Consider the following 18446-nt stretch of genomic DNA (forward strand, 5'->3'; position numbering starts at 1 on the left):
GCTGTGTATCTTCCTGTCTTCTTACAGAAAATGTGCTCTGCACTCCTCAAAACACCCTGGGACACAGCAAAGTGCCCTGTGTGCAGCAAGTGTGTGTCTGAGCACAGGAGACCCTACAGGGGAGTCTGCCTCCCAGAAGAAGAGGAGGTGGCTCTGAAGCCTGCTGTGGCACTCAGCAGCTTCACAGAAAGGTTGAAGTTTTCAAGGGAGAGGAACTGCTCCCAAAGTGGTCAGATGAAGGTAAGAAAGGTTTCCTCTACCTTCCATCCTCTGGGGGAAGCTCCCCAACACCATCCAGGTGGCTTGGTGATGCTGTGGTGCTGAGCAACATTGCAATAACTCTTTCTTTGTGGCAACAGTTTTTGAGAAATATTTGAATGGCATCACCAAAATATGCCTAAAGTGATCAAAGGTGCTGAAAAATGCCAGAGTGGCCTGACATTTCAGCCATATCAGTACCCTTTTAGGAAATAAAATGCAAAGATCTGGACATTTTCCCCTTGGTTGTTAGAATAAGCATGCTAGCAGTGCACTGCCACAGCTGAACCCACATGTTAAAGCTAAGATCTCCAAAACTGTATCTTGGGATCTCATGGCTACAGAATTTCACAAGGTGGATTTGATCAGAATGGCAAGGCTTACCATGTAGTAAAACTGATCATTTTAAACCCCATTACTGAATATATAGAAAGCTATGCTTTTACACAGAACAATGGCATCTCTAATGATAATGCTCCAGCACCTCACTTTCACTGCTAGCTTTATCATCCATTCCTTCTCATGCATTTTTTTAGTGGCTTTGTGCCCCTGTGCACACAGAAGATCACATTCACACAGAAAATCTTATCTGTGAAATGCTGGGGTCATTAATCACATGAAACCAGCAGAGCACCACAGGAAACATGTCTCCTTGCTGTAAGATGGTCTTGCTTTTGTGCAGACAGAAAAAAAAAAAAAAAAAAGAAAAGAAGAAAAGAAGAAAAGAAAAAAATAGACTGTCCCACATTTTCTGATATGTAGGTCTTTGTTTTAAAGATTACATGAGAAGCAATAAGTATCCTGGCACTGTAAGCACACCATAGGCTAGGAGCTTTTTATTTGCTAGTTATTGTTTGTCTTATAAATACTAAAGTGAAATGACGCAAGTGCCCTTTTTGTTGTCATATTGTTTGTTTTAGCTTTCACTGGACTCAATCCAATGGTACCTTTACGTAGGCTCCTGTATAATTAAGATAGTGTGCACATTCTCTGAAAGGAAATCATTAAGAGCCTCTCACAGAGAATGCACTGATTTCCCTGTCTGTGCCTTTTAAGTGGGTATAGCTCACACTCCATCAATTAACTTCTTGATAGTCCAGGCATACTTCAAAAATTAATCGCATGTTAAGCTTCCAAAGCAGCTTTCAACTGAAAACGTTCAAGCTACTTTGGAGGCTATAATTCACTTGCTACAAACATGAATTCCTTGTTTTTCCTAATTATAAGATGTTCCCTTCTCAGGGAAAAAAACCCAAAACCCCAGCTTTTTTTTTTTTTTTTTTTTTTTTTTCCCCTCAGAAGCACTTTAAAATCTGGGTGGGGGGTGAGTTGTTTTTGGTTGGTTTTGGTTTTTTGGTTTTTTAAGTAAAACAAAACCAAAAAGCAGTTCTATAAATCCTTGGAGTAATTGATAAGTGCCTTGGTTATAGATATTAAATCAAGAAGTCAAGAGAAACAGGTATGATTCTTGGGGAAGAAAGCTGGGTGTTTAGCAACTGGACAAAGAGGATAAAGTACAATTTCACTGTATATTTGCTCAACTGTAATTGCAAACACAAGGCATAAACTTTCCCACTGCCTGTCAATAACAACCTTCCATTGCCCCAAACTCTGTGCAGCCTGTGTGTGCTCCCAGTAGTGAGGTGTGCCCTGGTATCAGGCTGTCACTGCTGAGAGCTTGGAACCTGGGAGCTCCCCTTGGCTGCTCCTGCTCTCAAACAGCCCTGTCCCTGCTACACCTCTCCGTGGAAGATATTCCTCCTCTAGATCTAAGAGGGAAGTCAAGAAAACCCTGTAAAACTGAGCCATGCTTGTGATACCAGAGAGGGAAAAGTTCTGCTGTGCTCACCTGCCTCTACCAGGAGCTCAAACTGAGGATTGAATCTTTTTCATCTTTAAAACCTACTCAGAAATTCAGTAACTTCAAGGGAGATTTGATATCTAAAACCGGTTTCCTAAGTAAAAAAAAAAAAAAAAAAATAAAAACCACAATGTACAGTTACTACAGGCACGTTTGTAGATGATCAGTGTGCAAGGTAAAAAGTGGTTATTGAAGAGGAATTTGGTGATTTCTGAAACCTGCTACTAAATTTGAAACAGTATGTGCATTAAACCAGGAACTGCTTGACTGAACACGCTTCAGCTAAAATTGTATCAAAGTAGTTACAAAACCTGATTAAACAAGGCTTCATTCCCACATGCAGCTCTACCTTGGCAGAGTCATAAACTGGTAACACCCTTTTGCTGGGTTTCACGGAGCTCATTAGCAGCTAATAAAAGCAGAACAAAGGGGCTCACGTTTGTTTCCATCACACTGATGGTGTTTAGGGAATCGATGCCCTCGGACAAAGGGTGATGGCTGGAAAACACACTTTGCATCAGCTCCTGTTTTCTGTCTGACTCCAAAGGCAGTCAGCGCTGAGGATCTGTGCCGGCTGCAGTGGCAGAATTCAAACCACCCTTCTCGTCCACTTCTGCCAGGTCTAAGCTGATTTGCTTCCAAAAAAGGTCCCAGGGCACTCAGCAGTAAGGATTGATAAAGCATTCCCACTTTAGAAGTCTGTCACAAGAGGAAATAAATTGCTCTAAATACAGATCTCTATTTTTGCAACATCCAAACTACAGCCACTTACAAGTCTTTTGTGCATTAATGTGTATTCTAATATATGCAAAACAATGCTGTGACAGCACTTACATTGTGAATATATACATCAGCTGAGCTTACTGCTTGCTGGAAAATTAGATACTCAGCTTTCAACAAAGTGGGGCTTTCCAGCTGAGCTCCTCTTCACCTCTAAATAGAATGTATAACGTCCCCAGAACTGTGATTAAGACAATTGAAATAAAGTAGTGAAAAACTCCATCTGAACAAGCTTCATCTCTACATCAAGGACATGAAAAAATGTCATTGCAATTGTATTTCAACCTCTCGCCCACTTTTGGAAAACAGAAAACATTTCTTCCACCCCCATTCTTTGCAAAATTTCCATGCTGCTTCTATTTAAATGAAGAAAGAAGAATCTGCAACATTTTTTCAGACCAGTAACAATATTCCAGCCTCAGGAATTTGTCTTCATATAAAGTCACCACAGTTGCAGTGCAGTACCCAAGGTTTTTTTACCCTTTGCTAACACATAGGAAATGGATTAGAGACGGGAGGTGAAAGACAGCAATTCCCTCTCCTAAACATCACAAAAAATAAGAGACTGTCAGGTGGTCCTTGCAAAAGTATATTAAACACTGCTAGATTCTTGACTCTCCTACTCTTCCTTGACTACACCAGTTTGCTGTATAGATGGGATTTTAAGTAATTTACTCTTTCCAAAGTGTTTGCCCTGCAGAGAGCATTCTGTGCTATTCTGAGCACTGCAGGGACTGTCCCCACGAGTTTCCAAGGGACATTAGGCATGCTGACACTGCAGGAGGACTTCGGGAAGGAGCTCTTGTCCTTGGGCACAGCCAAACTTTGTTCTTGGAATGAGTGGGGACAAAAAGACACTTCAGAGCTCTGGGCAGCCTCCCCACAGGATGATAAGGCAGCTTCAGAGAAAAAAACACTAAACTTGTTCAGATTGGGCCATTACCCAGAGCTTACAAAAACCACCATGAAGTTGTGGTGTTTTTAATAAATCAATATATAGGTACTATTTCCCAACAACCAATAGCAAAAATTTATTACAAGTCCAAACATCTTTAAACCAGTGAGCAGTTGTGGGAGAAGCAGTTCTGCTCCTGACTAGAAGTGGGAAGCTGCTGTTCCCCCTGCTGGGGGTGGTTTTAGCAGATGTAAAATGTACCTGGTAACTTGACTTCTGTTATTGCTTTCCTCTAAGAGATATGAAAATTAAAGTAATTAAAAATCAAATGTAAGTATTTTCTTCCAGATCTGCTAAATAAATAATGTAATAATAAATAAATAAATGGAACCAGCTAAATTCCTGGAGGTAGGTTTACTCCCCAGAAAGAATAGTATGTGTGCTGGCTTTTTCTGAATTTTAGGCTATCTGATAAGCACTGACAAACCTGTCAGTAAATATAGATTCACAATCTATTTTCTCATAAAGGATTAATCCAAAAGGAAGGAGGAAATAAAGCCAAGTCCCTTTAAGACTGATGCAGCATTCACCCCCTCAGACAGTGGATATGGGCAGAAATCTGGCAGGCTGGTCAGAAGACCAGAGCTGCTGCCAGTGTCCCCATCTAGATTTGCCTACAGTGTCTCAGGCAGCAGTGTGGGCACTGCCAGCAGCTCTGGTCCCAGGTGGCAGCAAATCTGGTCTTCTGACCACAAACACTCAAGGCTTTGAAAGGGGAAAGTAACTGAAAAATTGTGCCAGAAGAAAAGGAGGATGATGTTCAAAATTCACCAATTTTTTTCTTTTTATCACAAGCCAAAACATTGCCATAAACATGCATTATTTGAGAAAAATCATTAACTTTGTTTTGTCTGATTAGCTATTTCCATGAATAAAAATTTTCATTGGTGAATGTTCAGTATTAAGTTGCTGAAATCTGCAGTCAGATGCACACTCAGAAAAGGTGTTTAACTCAGCTTAGTAAAAATACATGAATGTTAGTAAAAATACAGAAAATAACCTCTTAATTCAAAAGTATTGCCCTTGTAAGCTATAGGCTAGCTCTAGTCATGCAGTTCAAAATATTAAGCAGAAATTAACTGATTCTCCCAGTAACTAGAAGAATCAATTTACATAATCTACTGATGCAACCATTTTATTCCCAGGTGGAAGATGCTTTGTGACTCATGGACTGGTAGCACAGCTGCTTTTTGTCTTGTTCTGTGACCTGCCTGGGATATAAAGGAGTTGTTGGAGCAACAGGCACAGCTGCACTCTGTCTGAATGCTCCCACTGTGAACTCCAAAGCTGTCTGACAGCTACGCAGTAGGAAAAACACAGGACATGAGAATCTTTGGCACAGGGCAAGTCCATCAGCCCACATGCCAGAGAGCAGGTTGGACACCACTCCTAACAGTGTGTGAAAGCATCTGCAGATGGATATTCCTCAATTTCCAACTTTTCCAGCAGCAGCTCTTCGGAAATTTTTGAAGTAAACTCCTTTTAATTTGGAAATTTTAGGCCAAAGGCAAGCAGTTGATGTTGTGGGGTCTTTGTGAAGATTAGCTGCTGGTCACATCCAAAAGTCACTGGATCACAGCTCTGCCATGAGCAAACCTGGGCAGCTCTACCCACACCTGTGAGGAGGAGCTGCCCTGCCAAGTGGGAACTGCACTTATTTTCTTTTGCATTTTAGGTAACACAGTCTAAACCTTTTCTTTTGGTTTGGTGCTAGGACACCAAAGACCTATCTCCATATATTGAAGAAGAACACTGGAATAGTCTACATTTTATGCATAGCCTTCTTCTCCTAGAATAACTTTTTGTGGGCAGAAAATCCCAACAAACAAGCCTGAAGTGTGATAATTTTCCTGTGTTTGTACTAGTGGTAGTTCCTTTATGGGCTCAATATAAGGCATGCACCATCCAGTGTCCATGAGATCACAGCATCCTGCCAGGCAGGCAGACAAAAACCTCGACAAAAAACTTTTATAACTGAGGAGTGAAATGTTCCAAGACCATGAAACCAGGTTTCTGAGCTGCATCTCTCTTTCATGGTGACTCTCATACCTTCAACCTCTGAAAGTCCCTCCAGCATGGACAAACAAATCCAAAAATACTGCATGCTGAGCACAGCAGCTGCTGGGCACAAGGACAGCATCTCTGTGGCTGCCCAAACCAAAATAAAAGCATCATTGAAATGTGCAGCTAGGAGAAAGGGAGCAGAGGGCACTTTCCACTACTATTCTGCAGTGCTCCATCAATCACTGGTATCACTGTGGACCCATTGTATTAAAAAAAAATATCTTTGAGAACAAATGAACCCTCCTTCCTTTGGCTAGTTTACCCAAATGAAATATTACACAATAAAATATTAAGCAGGCTGTGGTGGTAAGGACAGGACCACATACTCAGGAAAAGATGATATGGTGGTAAAAGGAAACTTCCAACCCTTTCTTGCATCCTAAGCAAAGAGTGATAGAAGTGGATTTTAATTATTAACTTGGATTAGCTATCACAATACCTGAGAAACTGCCATATGGAACATATTCCAGTATAGTTTATACTCTTAATGGCCTCGAGCCTTCCAAGAAACAAAATCTTTGTTACATAAACTGATATCAAAGTGGCCTTGCTTTTCCTTCCCCTAGAGCTACAAATACATCAGCTATGCAAGAGCCATTAAAGTGCAGTTAACGTGTCCAGTAAAAATTTTAGTGAAACATACTGTGGTTGCTTGAAATAAGTGTTTGGATGGAATAAGATTATTGTAGTGGGAGACTTGAAGAAGAAATTCCAGCTATGTTACCCTTTCACTTTTATTTGTTCTCAACAAAGTTCCTGCTGTGATTACGGCCGTGCTTTAGATCAGAGTGTGAAGGATGTGAGGCATGAAGAACTGTTCTATTCAGCCCTTTAATTATTCAACTCAGCCATCCCTAAAATATCAACTAGCCATGAAAAGATGACATAGGCACTCCTTTGTATTTTGCACAGATAGAAGAAATAAGAATCTGAACTAATGAAAGTGACATGAACAACAGTGGAATTACCTTACAGTATCTATGAGGCAGTATCAAGTTTCCATCACTATTTTTCAGATTAGTATTTTGTACTGGAGACACAATTTTTGGTGCTTGTAAACATATTTTTCCTTCCGCAGAGTTGTTAAAAATAATAGCAGATATTTATATGAAAGCAGCAGGATTAAAATAGCACAAGCTGATTTCCTGTTTCTCCAAAAAGCAATGTGTATGGGCAAACCAAGGCAGGGCTTCCAGAAGTGCTTGTGAAAGGTTAAAGGTCAGTGTCCTCTGATTTTGAGGGAGATGGGTTTGAGGAGAAGAGAGAAAGGAGAACACAGTGAAATTGGCTCTTCAGGTTGTGGCCTGGCTGCAGGAGATCTGCTTCCAAACTTTCTTCCATATTCCTTCAGTAAAGCAAGCAAGGAGCCACCACAGGCACAGAGAGGACAGGTATAGAGTCACACATGCAGTTTTGGTTAGTAGAAGTGGATAGTGGATGGAGAGGATCCAAACTCCAGCTGCTGAGCTCTAGGCTAGTGAATGTGCAGAGCCATGGGGAGCAGTGTGGCTCTGTGCCTTTCAGCCAGTTACAGCACTAACAAGTGCACAAGCTCCCTGTTCAACCTCTTTTTGCTTACAAAAGGACAGCATTCCTCACTATTTTTCTCTTCAAAGCAAGTAAAGGTATTTCAGAAAAGAAAACTTAAATGGATGTTGCAGAATATGCAAATGTCATGATGAGACTGACTGTAAGAGAGGCACATTGTGTATCAAATGCCTCCTGGGTGAGGCCAATATTAGCCTTTGAATGATGGCATACAGTGAATCCATTGGCAGGCTCAGCAGCCCACACTACTTCTGTCTGAACAATCACAATCTGAGAAAAAGCTGAGATACAGCAAGCAGTAATCCTCAAAGGTTCACACACTTGCACATGTGCACAGGAAGACACAATGGCAAACAAATCTCAAACATGGCTTTTACTTTTTCAGAGAGCTCTTACCTCTACATAACCCAGACACTTCTCAGGGCTCTCTACCCCCTCCTCCTAAGAAAGCATCTGAATCAGCTCCACCTAGAGTGACAGAGGGGAGGAATAAGGGAAAAAATCCAATTAATTTTGGCATTTGAATAAATATGAACGTAGTTTCTGCTGCTTCATTTCTATCAGATTTGGCTCCCCTGTTGGTTGGCTGGTTTTAACAGCTGTTTATTTGCACACAGTTGTGCAAGTTTTTTTTACAGCTTGTTAAGTCAGACTTGAGACGACAGCATGTGGTTCCCTTCAGACATAACTAACTTAAAATAACAGAGCCCAAGAATTCCTTCTTAAGAAGCTCAAGGCCATTTGTTTAAAGTTTAAAAAGAATTAGGATCCTGTAATTCCAGGCTTTGTTATGAAACTGGTGAAAAGTTTCCTTTGTCTTACCTGGCTGGATGCACTCTGCAGCTGTATCCCACTGCACAACCACCAAAAAAGTCATCTTGCACTGTGTGTGCTGGTTGCAGAGAAAATTCTGGCTACAAACATATTACAGCTGCATGTAACACACCTTATAGGAGGGGTGACTGCATGAAAAGTAGTGTCTGAAACGTGATGGCTGTATGACAAACGAACCAACAAACCAGTGAACAACAGGATATCTTTCATACTTTCACAGCCCCCTCTCTCACAGTTTAAGGATGTGTCAAAACTGGAAGAAAATGCAATTTTAGTTAAGCACAGTAAAGAGAGAAATGCCATGGAGGTGACAGGAATGAAAAAAAAACATTTTCTTGGAAGAAGCCCCTGAAGGGCTTTGCTGTAGCTGAAGATTGAGAACAATTGTACAGACAATGCACAGGGGTCAGCAATGAACTGTTATAGCCAAGTGTTAGCCAGAAAAAGAAAACTGAGACCATAGAGATACATACAGGAGTGATGAGAAGTTTTTGCTATAACAAAGAGAAACTTCATATTATGTAGCTGATAGAACCATATTGGTCTTTGAGATGCTTTGATTTAGTAAACAATTCTTTGCCAGGCAAAGATATGTTTTTGGCTGCTCAAGTCTGGGCATGCACTAAGAGAAAGACAGGGATGCATTAAGTGCTGCTCCCCTGCCTGGGAGAATAAGTCAGCTTGAAGACAGCAAGTGACAGAGTAAGAGCAAGCACTTCTTAGAAGTCTGACAAGCAAAAGATCAAAAGGCTTCTGCTTCAGCTTACTGTTTCCCTTTAATGGCTGTAGGCTGAATGTATGATTCCCAATCAGTGTCTCGTGCTGTTTTTACCCCCATGTATGGGCATTACATCTCCTCTCTTCAATCCAGGCCTTTGGAGTTCTTCCCAGCACTGTGAAGGAGCAGAGTATATTACACTTTTTGCATTTAGCTACTGTAGGTTCAAGTCAAATATGTCTAATTCTTAGTAATGGATACCTTGAACCTGCAAGCAAGCTGATGAAAAATCACTTTGGTTACAGAGAAAACCAGTAAATACGAATACTAATACAAAGGGCATATTTGTGTCCACCTAATCTAACTAACAGATTGTTGGAGGAACACAAAACATGAGAATTTAAACCTGTAGCTTGCACAGAATATTAAAAACATTTGCTTTTTGGTGAGTGAACTTGTGGTTTGATAATACAAGGGAGGGAATTTCAGCTGTGTTGTCCAGTAGCTTCTAATTGAAAGAAGAGATACAGCTTTATACAGCTCCAATAGCAATGAAGTATTGATTAAAAAGAGCTGTAATATTATTTTCAGGCACAAATCCATCTCTCAAGAATGCCAAGTGTCAATGTTTATCTCTATAAAATGCCAAGAACACCCTTCCATTTTATAGTGAATAACTACATTATCTTGCAAATCACATCTCCTAGGGCCTATGGTGTTACAGCCTTAACCCATGGCACAGTTTGAGCATTACAGGGACAGCCCCAGTCATGTTGTGCTCAGCCTTGAGAGATGCTGCTCCATTTGATGGCACAGGTGGTGTTCAGCTGCAGGAATGAAATTTGCAATCCAGAGTGGAGTCCTTACATCCTCTGTGCAGTGAAAGGCTTCAATGCCTGCAGCTGCCATGTACAACATCCATGTGGAAGAGCACCTGAAAAGCTTCTCCAGGTGTTAGCACCATCCAAATGCCAAATTAGAGACCAAATCTGCTTGGAAGTGAAATGTCTGTGTCATTCTGCAGGGAAGAACAGGCTTACCCCACAACAGCAACACAGGGGTCAAGACAGGGACTCTGAGTCTGCTCTTGTACACATATCTTTGCTTTCCCAGCATCCACACAAAATATAGCAGCAGCTTCTGTCTGAGCAACCAGAAACCAAACTTTTACATGCCCTAAAGGGAAGTCTCTCTTATGATGAGACCACATTGCCAGGCCCCCCTGGCCCTGTGCATATCTTATTGGAACACTGTGGCTTCATGGCTGTCACAGAGAAGGGTGAAGGGGTCCCTTTAGCAGGAGAGCTGCAGAGTTTATGGTTTGCTGCCCAGCAGAAATGTGACCTGCAGTTCCTTTTGGCTGCAAATGGTGCTGAGCTCATTTCTCACAGCCCAGCAAGGGTCTCCAGGTTGTCCAATAACAATGCTCTCTTCTGCAGCCTACTGTAATTTTCAGTGACAGTAGGGATGCAAGTCCTGTGCTTTTTGCTGACCTTCTTCTAATGACTGAATCTTACTCATCCTCACATGACATTTCACAAATCAGCCCCACAGGCAGGCTCTGCATGAGGGATCCCAGGTGGCAGAGAGGCTTATCTGCAAATGCAGTGGCTCTGACCAGGCTGAGTGCAACTCCCAGAGCCTACACAGCTTGTCTGGCAAAAATATGGATCCCCATGGATGTCTGGGTGTGTGCAACTACTGGAGCTCTTTGAGGCTTGTCTTAGATGTAGGAGAATGTGTTTGGCCTTAATTTGCATTTTAGCTCTATAGGTACCTTAAAAAAATAAAAAATCTGACCTGACATTCTCTAACAAACTCTGATGAACTAATTCTCCGAATTATCCAGGATGAAGTTTGCTGAGAGCCAAGTCATGCTGTTCTAAGGGTAATTGCTGCAAAGCACTGTACATTACAAAAGGACAGATACTATTCAGTGAGGAAGCCTAGACCCTCCAAAAGGCATCAAGACACAGAAAGGTGAAGGCTGGCATATTCTCACTAGGCCAAACAAAAGACATTGCTAAAATAGATTGTAAAACTGCCAGGTGAGCAGAAGCTCCACACTGAGCACCTGGAGAAGCTGCCTTCCCCTGCTCAGCCCTGAGTGTGGCAGAAAATTACACAAATACCTCAAGCAGCAAGCTGGGAGACTGGAAGTAGGAAGGTGAGAAGTTTGAAATGGAAACAAGAAGCTGGAAATACAAGGCATGAATGACTGACAAAAGTGATGACTGCAATTTAATAAACAAATACCTCAATTACAAAGTGGAAAATGCCATAAAAAGCACACCACATGAGAAAAGGCTATCAAGCATCCATCATCCATTCAATTAAACATTCATAGCTCAAAGCTAATCATAATTCTTGGTTTGTTAGTCTTATGAGTTAAAGATTCCAGGTTTCCTAGCCCATTTTATGTCAGAAAAAGGGCAACAGGATATCAGGAAGCAAACTCACAAAGTGTAAGTACACCACTCAGATAGCATGAACAGAATTTTTCACAGTACCTGGCAGCCAGCTTAGAATGGATTTATTATTAATCTATTAAACTTTTCTGACAGCAATCTTCACTTAAACATGTATCTTCCCTTCTTTTCATCATGAAAATCTAATTCCCTTTCCTGAAGGTATAAAGTCATTGGCAGAACTGAAGTATTCTCTTTGAAAGTTCAACATGTTTGAGCATCAGCTGTTGTCTGCTAGTACTCTCTCTCCATTAGAGGAGCTGAGCTCATTCAGCCCTGTCTGGGGTAGCTTAGTTCCCAAAACATCAACTTCCCCAGCCCTGCAGGAGAACAGGAGGATGCTGAGGCTGGGAGCACAATCCTGCATTCTCAAAGAAAGCTGTCTGTTTCTTGGCAACTGGAAAAACAATCTCTCTCAATTAATGTAGTCCAGTCCACATCTGCTGTTAAAACATTGGAGGAGATATTTGAGCCCATTTCAAATTGTTGATAATGAAATTACACAGACAAGAGATTAGATTGCTCATTTGGAAATGGGTTTAACTAATAGCCTGGACATTTTATTTGTACCCTTTCTAAAGTTCATGATTCAAGTTTCATTTCCTTCCCTTTCTGTAGCATCTCTTGCTGCAAAGTTATGTAAAATAAAGGAGGAAAAAACTTGGTGGTTTGGTTCTTTTTCCCCTCAACTAATTCAAGGCAGAATATCATGTTCTGTTAGAACATAACTGCTTGCTTATGGGTCAGTAAAAGTCACATATGACAGCAGGGTTGGGAAGGTCATTTGACAGTCCAGGGCTCATTCTTACCAGGGCATTGTGTTTCATTTTCAGTGCTATATTTTTACACATATATATCTATTATTTTTACACATATATATCTATTTTTTCCATGTTCTCTGTGCTTTCTCCCCCTCACACTTGTGAAACACTAACACTTGTCAGACTCCTGCCTTACAGTTCACAGGCAGCTCTCTCCATTTTAAGGTTTAAATAAAGGTGGTGGGAGCTTTGTCTTTTAGGCAGAGTTCAAAAGTTGACAAATATCCTTTCTGAGCCTGTAAACACATTTCTGTGACTAGAAGGAACTGTCAGACATATCTAGCAATGAGAGGGATGCGCTCTCCTCAGTTTTATATTCTAAAACTCTTTTGCCTGCTATGATTTTCATGAGCTAATTCCATTTTAAACTCTTACAGCACAAAGCAGTCACTGCTTAAGACAAAGTAAATATAATTCACAACAAGGTCATTACTTATCTAGAAAATAATATTAAGCAAATGTCATTAAAAAATACACCTTGGGCACATAAGCTCCAAACTTCTACTAGGAAACAAATCTTCACCAAGAGCCTAATGAAGGGGCTCCTCACATTATTACTGACCCAGTCTGTCCATGAACCTCCTGATATTTTTATTATTTTTATTATGTCATCAAATAAAAAATAATTCCTATCTTAAAAATAACTATTGTTTCCTACACTGCCTCTTTTGGAGTGAAAGCTAGAGAAAACTGATTACAAAGGCATGGCTTTTTCTGAGACACTGTTTAATGAAGCCACTTTCACTTCCTATTGATCAGCCTTTCACACTTGTATTTTGCTGAATGACAAACAATAGCCATGGGGAAATCAAACACTGAAATCTGCAGACACTCTGGAACAATATTTGTTTAACAGCTGCCGAACTCTGGAAGTAACAGCAAAGAGTATTATGTAAGAAAATCCTGTAACCCAAACAGATAATATTCTGGTTAACATCACTTTGAGGCTCTACTTGCTTAAAACACCAGTTGTTACAAGAAAACTGTGTTCTGCTGAGGATCCACAGTGCAGGACTATTTGTTCAGTCCAGAAACGTAACAACCTAGAAATGTTCAATCAATCAAATTCAGGTAAATATATAATTGCTATTGCTTTAAAAGGAAACAAATATATAATACAACAGATGACTTGGTCTTGCTTCATCTTTGAAAAAAAAAAATTAACTGGAATGATAGATTGTACACGAGATTGTTCCAGTCTCCAGAGCTAAAATTGAATCCATAAAAATAGATCTGGAACCATCAAAAGCTGTAAATGCAGGCCTGGACAAAGAGTTGACAGAGATAAATGAACTAATTGGACCTATATTTCTTAGCAGAATGTACCAGATTTCATGCCATGATTGCTTTATGATAGTAAATGGAAAACAAACTGCTATTGTTTAATCTTGGTAAATGAAAGAGATTTTTATGAGCATTGACCCAGAAAAGAGTTGACAGTTTGCCAAGTAGGTATGTTTTTTCCAGTGCTACCAGACATTTTTAACTAAAATCTGAAGTTGGCCAGTAGATTAACATAGTTTTAAGTGATATCATAAATTGTATGTTTGTTTGGCTGTTACCAGAGATACTTTAAAAGCAACAGTGAAGAATTACCATTTCAAGAGAGGCCATACAACCTTTATCAAATTAGTAATGCTACTTATTCATTCCAGGTAGATGAGACTTCAAATAATTATCCAAACTACAAATAAGTCAATTAAGTCAGTGCAACACTTCAAATCTGGTAATCAAGTTTTACTCAAATTGCTTCAGAGGACTTTTAGACAACCTTGTAGGAAATCAATTAGGTAGCAGAATACTTGGTAGAAATATATAATTTTTAAAATAAATCAGTATAATGTTAATCTGCAACAGTTAAAATTTCTATAAAAAGGTTGGGGCAGCTCCTTTATCAAGTTTTATGGAGTTTCATTTAAGTACAAACAACTGTAAAATTATAATTCAAGGGACTTGATCAGAAATATGCAACTAATGAAGACAGATGCTGGAGAACTACTTGTCTTCTGCTTGAAAAAGAGGAGAAAATAGTACCAGTGGGGAAAGCAGAGTTTATTCCATTAAACCAAGAGTTATTTTTCCATCAGCTTTGTCAGAGTTATTGCATATGACAATATCATCATCTTAGCTCACTCATCAGTTGATTTTACTGGGATTAAACTTGTCAGTGTTATGCTGTTTTAGGATGGATGTTGTAGAAAGAAAATAAAAGACATTTTTCTGGCACATTTTTCTTTCCAGCAGAAACTTAGTTAAGGATAACTTTTTATTTAAAATCCTATACCTGTCAATAGTAATCTCAATCCAGCTCCTTGAAACTTTTTGTTCATAGCAAAAAAGACAAATTTTTCCCCTTTTTGCTGAGCCATTCAGCAGCTTCTCCTGCCTTTATACCTGAGCACTCTCTCAGAAGTACCAATGCTCTGTCCTAGACAATAATTTTTTTTTCTGTTTGCAGCAGGTAGGTTGCCTTTAGCTACAGACCTCAGTGCACAGGATAAGGACAGGAAGTACAGAGCTGACCATTCATGGAGGGTAAAGCCAAAGATCAAGATAAAATACACTCAGTGCCAGCTGCCAGCATTGGGGCTGAACAAGTAAAAAAGTAAAAAATAAGTAAAAAAAGCCCTCTAAACAGAGGAATAAAGAATGTCTGTTTTACTGACCTTAAGGGTCCTTTGCCTTGTCTCTGCATTGTAGCACAGGAAATAAGGTCTGGGCTGGGACTGCTAATTTCCCATTTGCTTCTAAGCTTCAAGAATATGACAAGTCTGATGCTCAAAACACCAATCCAGCAAGAAACATGAGTCAACACTAGAGGAAAGACAGGCAAAAGATCTAACCAAAAGCATTCCCCCCCTCCTTCTTGTTTTCTAAAAAATCTGTTGATAGAGGTGGTTTTTTTAATGGGTTCTCTTCCTCTGACTGATTATGTATTTCTATTCTTACAGTTCTGTTAACATCCCAGTGGTAGAATTTGGCCAGACAATGTTTAACTGAGCTGCACCACCTTTTTTTTTTTTTTTTTTTTTAATTCTTAACTTGTGCCATGTTGCCCTTTCAGAAGCTGTTCTTCCCATGGTACCAGTAGGGTCACTTGGAAGGATCTCTGTCTGTGCAGAAGCTCAGCAACACAGCACCCAGTTTTCTGCAGCCACTTATGGAGTGTCCTAACAAACCTCACAGGCTCCATCCATGGCTCTGCCCCTTTTGGATTGTCAGACCTTTGCTTCCCTGAGAGCCACAGTGCTCTGCTCACTGCTCACCAGAGCTGAGGACCCTGTGGAGCAGCTCCTGCTCTCCACTCTGCTCCTGGCTTTCCTTTGTGATTCACTGTCACACACAGCTGCAAAGGGCATTAGTGGGGGAGCTCCAGATGAACTCCACTGTGTTTTTGTGACACTGGAGTTTCCAGTTAAGTTTATTTAGGGTAATAACATGGCCTCTGGTGGAGCCAACATCTCAGTCACTGCCATGGCAGTGCTCCAGATGCAGTGAAAAGCTAACACTTGCACTCAGTGTGTTAAGGAAGGTAATTTGAATTTCTGATGCATTCTGGCACAACCACTGTGCACCAGATAATGCTTTTACACAGACACCCCCAGACAGGAGGTAATTTTACACTGCCTTTGTTATTTATGTGGGTGGCCCATCATGATCCATGGGATAGGTGATGCAAATGATGCAAACTGGATGCAATTGCATTTCATGTGGGTTCTGGTTTCTTATGTACATTATCCTACTGTCCACACTTGGAAGCAGAGCAGAAAAACTTGCTCCCTGCCCACACATAAGTCTGGTTAACTTACTTCAGAGTATATCTTGGGTGTAAACCAACATACATGCAGTGCAAATAATTCATAGGGACTTGAATCCCTGCATGAGAGAGGAAACTTGGCAAGGCAATTAAATAAATTTACACCATTTTCTTTAGATTCTTCTGCTTAATGTTATAGCTTAGACAGCAGTTTCAGAGGTAGTCCAACAGAAACAATCCAGCCCAAGAACTGATCACAATAAACTTTTAAACTCTGGCTAAATTTTTGGTGAATGCAAATTTCATTTCTGAACAGTGAAAAATCTTGCTAAGCTCAGACTGTGACAAAAGCAGCAATAGCTCTGTAAAAAGATAGCTGTAGGTACTGTATGGCTGTTTGCAACATTCTCCAACCTGGGCAAATTGACTAAAATTTGTGTATCTTGCATGCTCTTATCCTGCACAATCAATTAAATTTCTCAGACCAGCCCAACATGCTCCCAGTTCCACTGGAATATTTGCAATAACCACATTCAACCCCAACTTATTCTAGAGATCCCACCTGCTTACACAGGAATTCCCCCCTTTGTAGCTCACCACACCAGGCAAAGTCCATACAGGGCTGCCCCTGTGGCCAGTGCAAACTGGGCACCTCCCCAGCCCTCCTGAGCAGCACTCCCATCCCTGCTAAGTATTTTCAGCAGCATGTCAATCTAACTTCAGGTACTGAAGTGTTTGCTTGCCACATGTCCCTCTGTTTCTTCTACTCCTTAAGATATAAAAATGAAGCACTTGTAAGTTCTTAAATAAATATAAACTCCCATGTTTTTACAGGCAAAACCTAGTGTTCTCTAGAATCATGGAATGGTTTGGGTTGGATCTCAAAGGTCATCTGAGTCAATCCTCCTGCAGTGAGCAGGGACAGCTTCAACTAGAACAGGTTGCTCTGAGCCCCACCCAACCTGACCTTGGGTGTTTCCAGGGCTGGGGGCATCTCCCAGCTCTCTGCTAAGCCTGTCCCGTTGTTCCACCACCCTCACTGTAAAAATGCCCCTCTTAGCTGGTCTTTGAGTGTAAAACCATTGTCCCTGTTCCTAGCTCAGTGCCAGTCAGAGAGCTGATCTGTGCATCTCTGTGTGTGCCAGAGCCCTCAAGGTGACAGCACAGCAGTGCCCTGCTGTTCCAGGCTCCTCTCCCAGAAACTGCACATGCACAGCTCCTTTTGCAGCAGCTCTCAGCTAGCACAGCCTTTCTACAGTATAACCTTTTACTCTTGCATGCCCAAACATTTCAGTGGCAGCACAAAATGAATGCAGAACAGTGGTTCGAGCTTCAGGAGAGGGATTGGCTGCCCTTGGAGGGGAGGGGATCCATGGATTTCCACAGGACTGTGCTGGGGTCCCCAGAGGGGAGGGCAGCCCTGCCAGCCCTTCCCAGCCCTGGCAGGGCAGAGCCCGGGCTCCAGCTCGGTTACTTGGTTACTGAAAGGAGCTGGGCTTTGCTCAATAGCCATTGAGCACATTCCCCAGATTCTTTGCTTCTGTGCTTTGTAACTCGGGGTTGGAAGTTATTGCTGAAAGCACAGGAAGTTAAAAATCACCTTTTTCAGCCTCCTGTAACCTCAGGGTATTTTTGTGACAAACTGACCCAGGCTCGAAGGATGAAGCACCTTTTATAGCCCCAGTAACAAACCCATTTACAAAATAATGAATTACTGACCTTACCATAGTCTCAGCTGGCACTCTTGGGTTGGTAAGTAGCCATGCCCATGGGCAGAAGCACAAGTTGTGCCCCTGGTGATGAGAGTCCGGCTGTCACAGGGGCCAAGGGCTCCTTTGTATCCTGTTGAAAGCAACATTTTAAAAACCAGCATGGTACATCTTATCCACCGAAATTAAATACAAAGTTTTCCATGATCAAGAGCTGCATTTTCACCTCCCTACTTAGAGCAACACTAATTAAGAGCTCCCAAGGGAATTTAAAATTGAAATCTGGTCAGCCAGGACACAACTTTGTCCTGGAGGGATTCAGTGTGAAAATCCAGATGATTAAGGCAATTGTGATCAACAAGAAAAGCATTTTAAAATATTTACTCCATGTAAATACTTAACCATAAGCAAAATGAGGAATAATTAAAGTGTTTACTAGAATTCTCTTCCAGAATTTTCCATCTGGGGGCAGAACCACAGTCCAGGGGGCAACACACTGATCACTGCTTATGGTTCAATCCCTGCTCCAAGTGTAAAAGGTTGAGTCCAGGCAGCATCCAAAGCCACAGGAGAAAATCACCCTCCTCTGCTTGCAGACAGGCAGCTCCTGTCTGTACAGCCTCAGACTCCTCATTTCCATGGCAGGACAGGAGCCCCTGGCAGAGGCAGGTGA

The 18446-nt window shown here is 41.1% G+C and overlaps 1 long non-coding RNA gene across 1 annotated transcript; it reads right to left on the reverse strand.

Annotated features, from left to right (window-relative positions):
* Positions 1-1044: 1044 nt before the first annotated feature.
* On the reverse strand, positions 1045-17872 carry LOC130255632 (uncharacterized). The gene is made up of 4 exons (XR_008840958.1): positions 17784-17872; positions 9068-9193; positions 7863-7934; positions 1045-2818 (listed from the first exon to the last, which is right to left on the reverse strand). It is a non-coding gene; the product is annotated as an uncharacterized LOC130255632 (long non-coding RNA).
* Between the last annotated feature and the right edge of the window lie 574 nt (positions 17873-18446).

The sequence above is a fragment of the Oenanthe melanoleuca genome, chromosome 7 (genome assembly GCF_029582105.1).
Source record: "Oenanthe melanoleuca isolate GR-GAL-2019-014 chromosome 7, OMel1.0, whole genome shotgun sequence".
Classification (NCBI taxonomy): Eukaryota; Metazoa; Chordata; class Aves; order Passeriformes; family Muscicapidae; genus Oenanthe; species Oenanthe melanoleuca.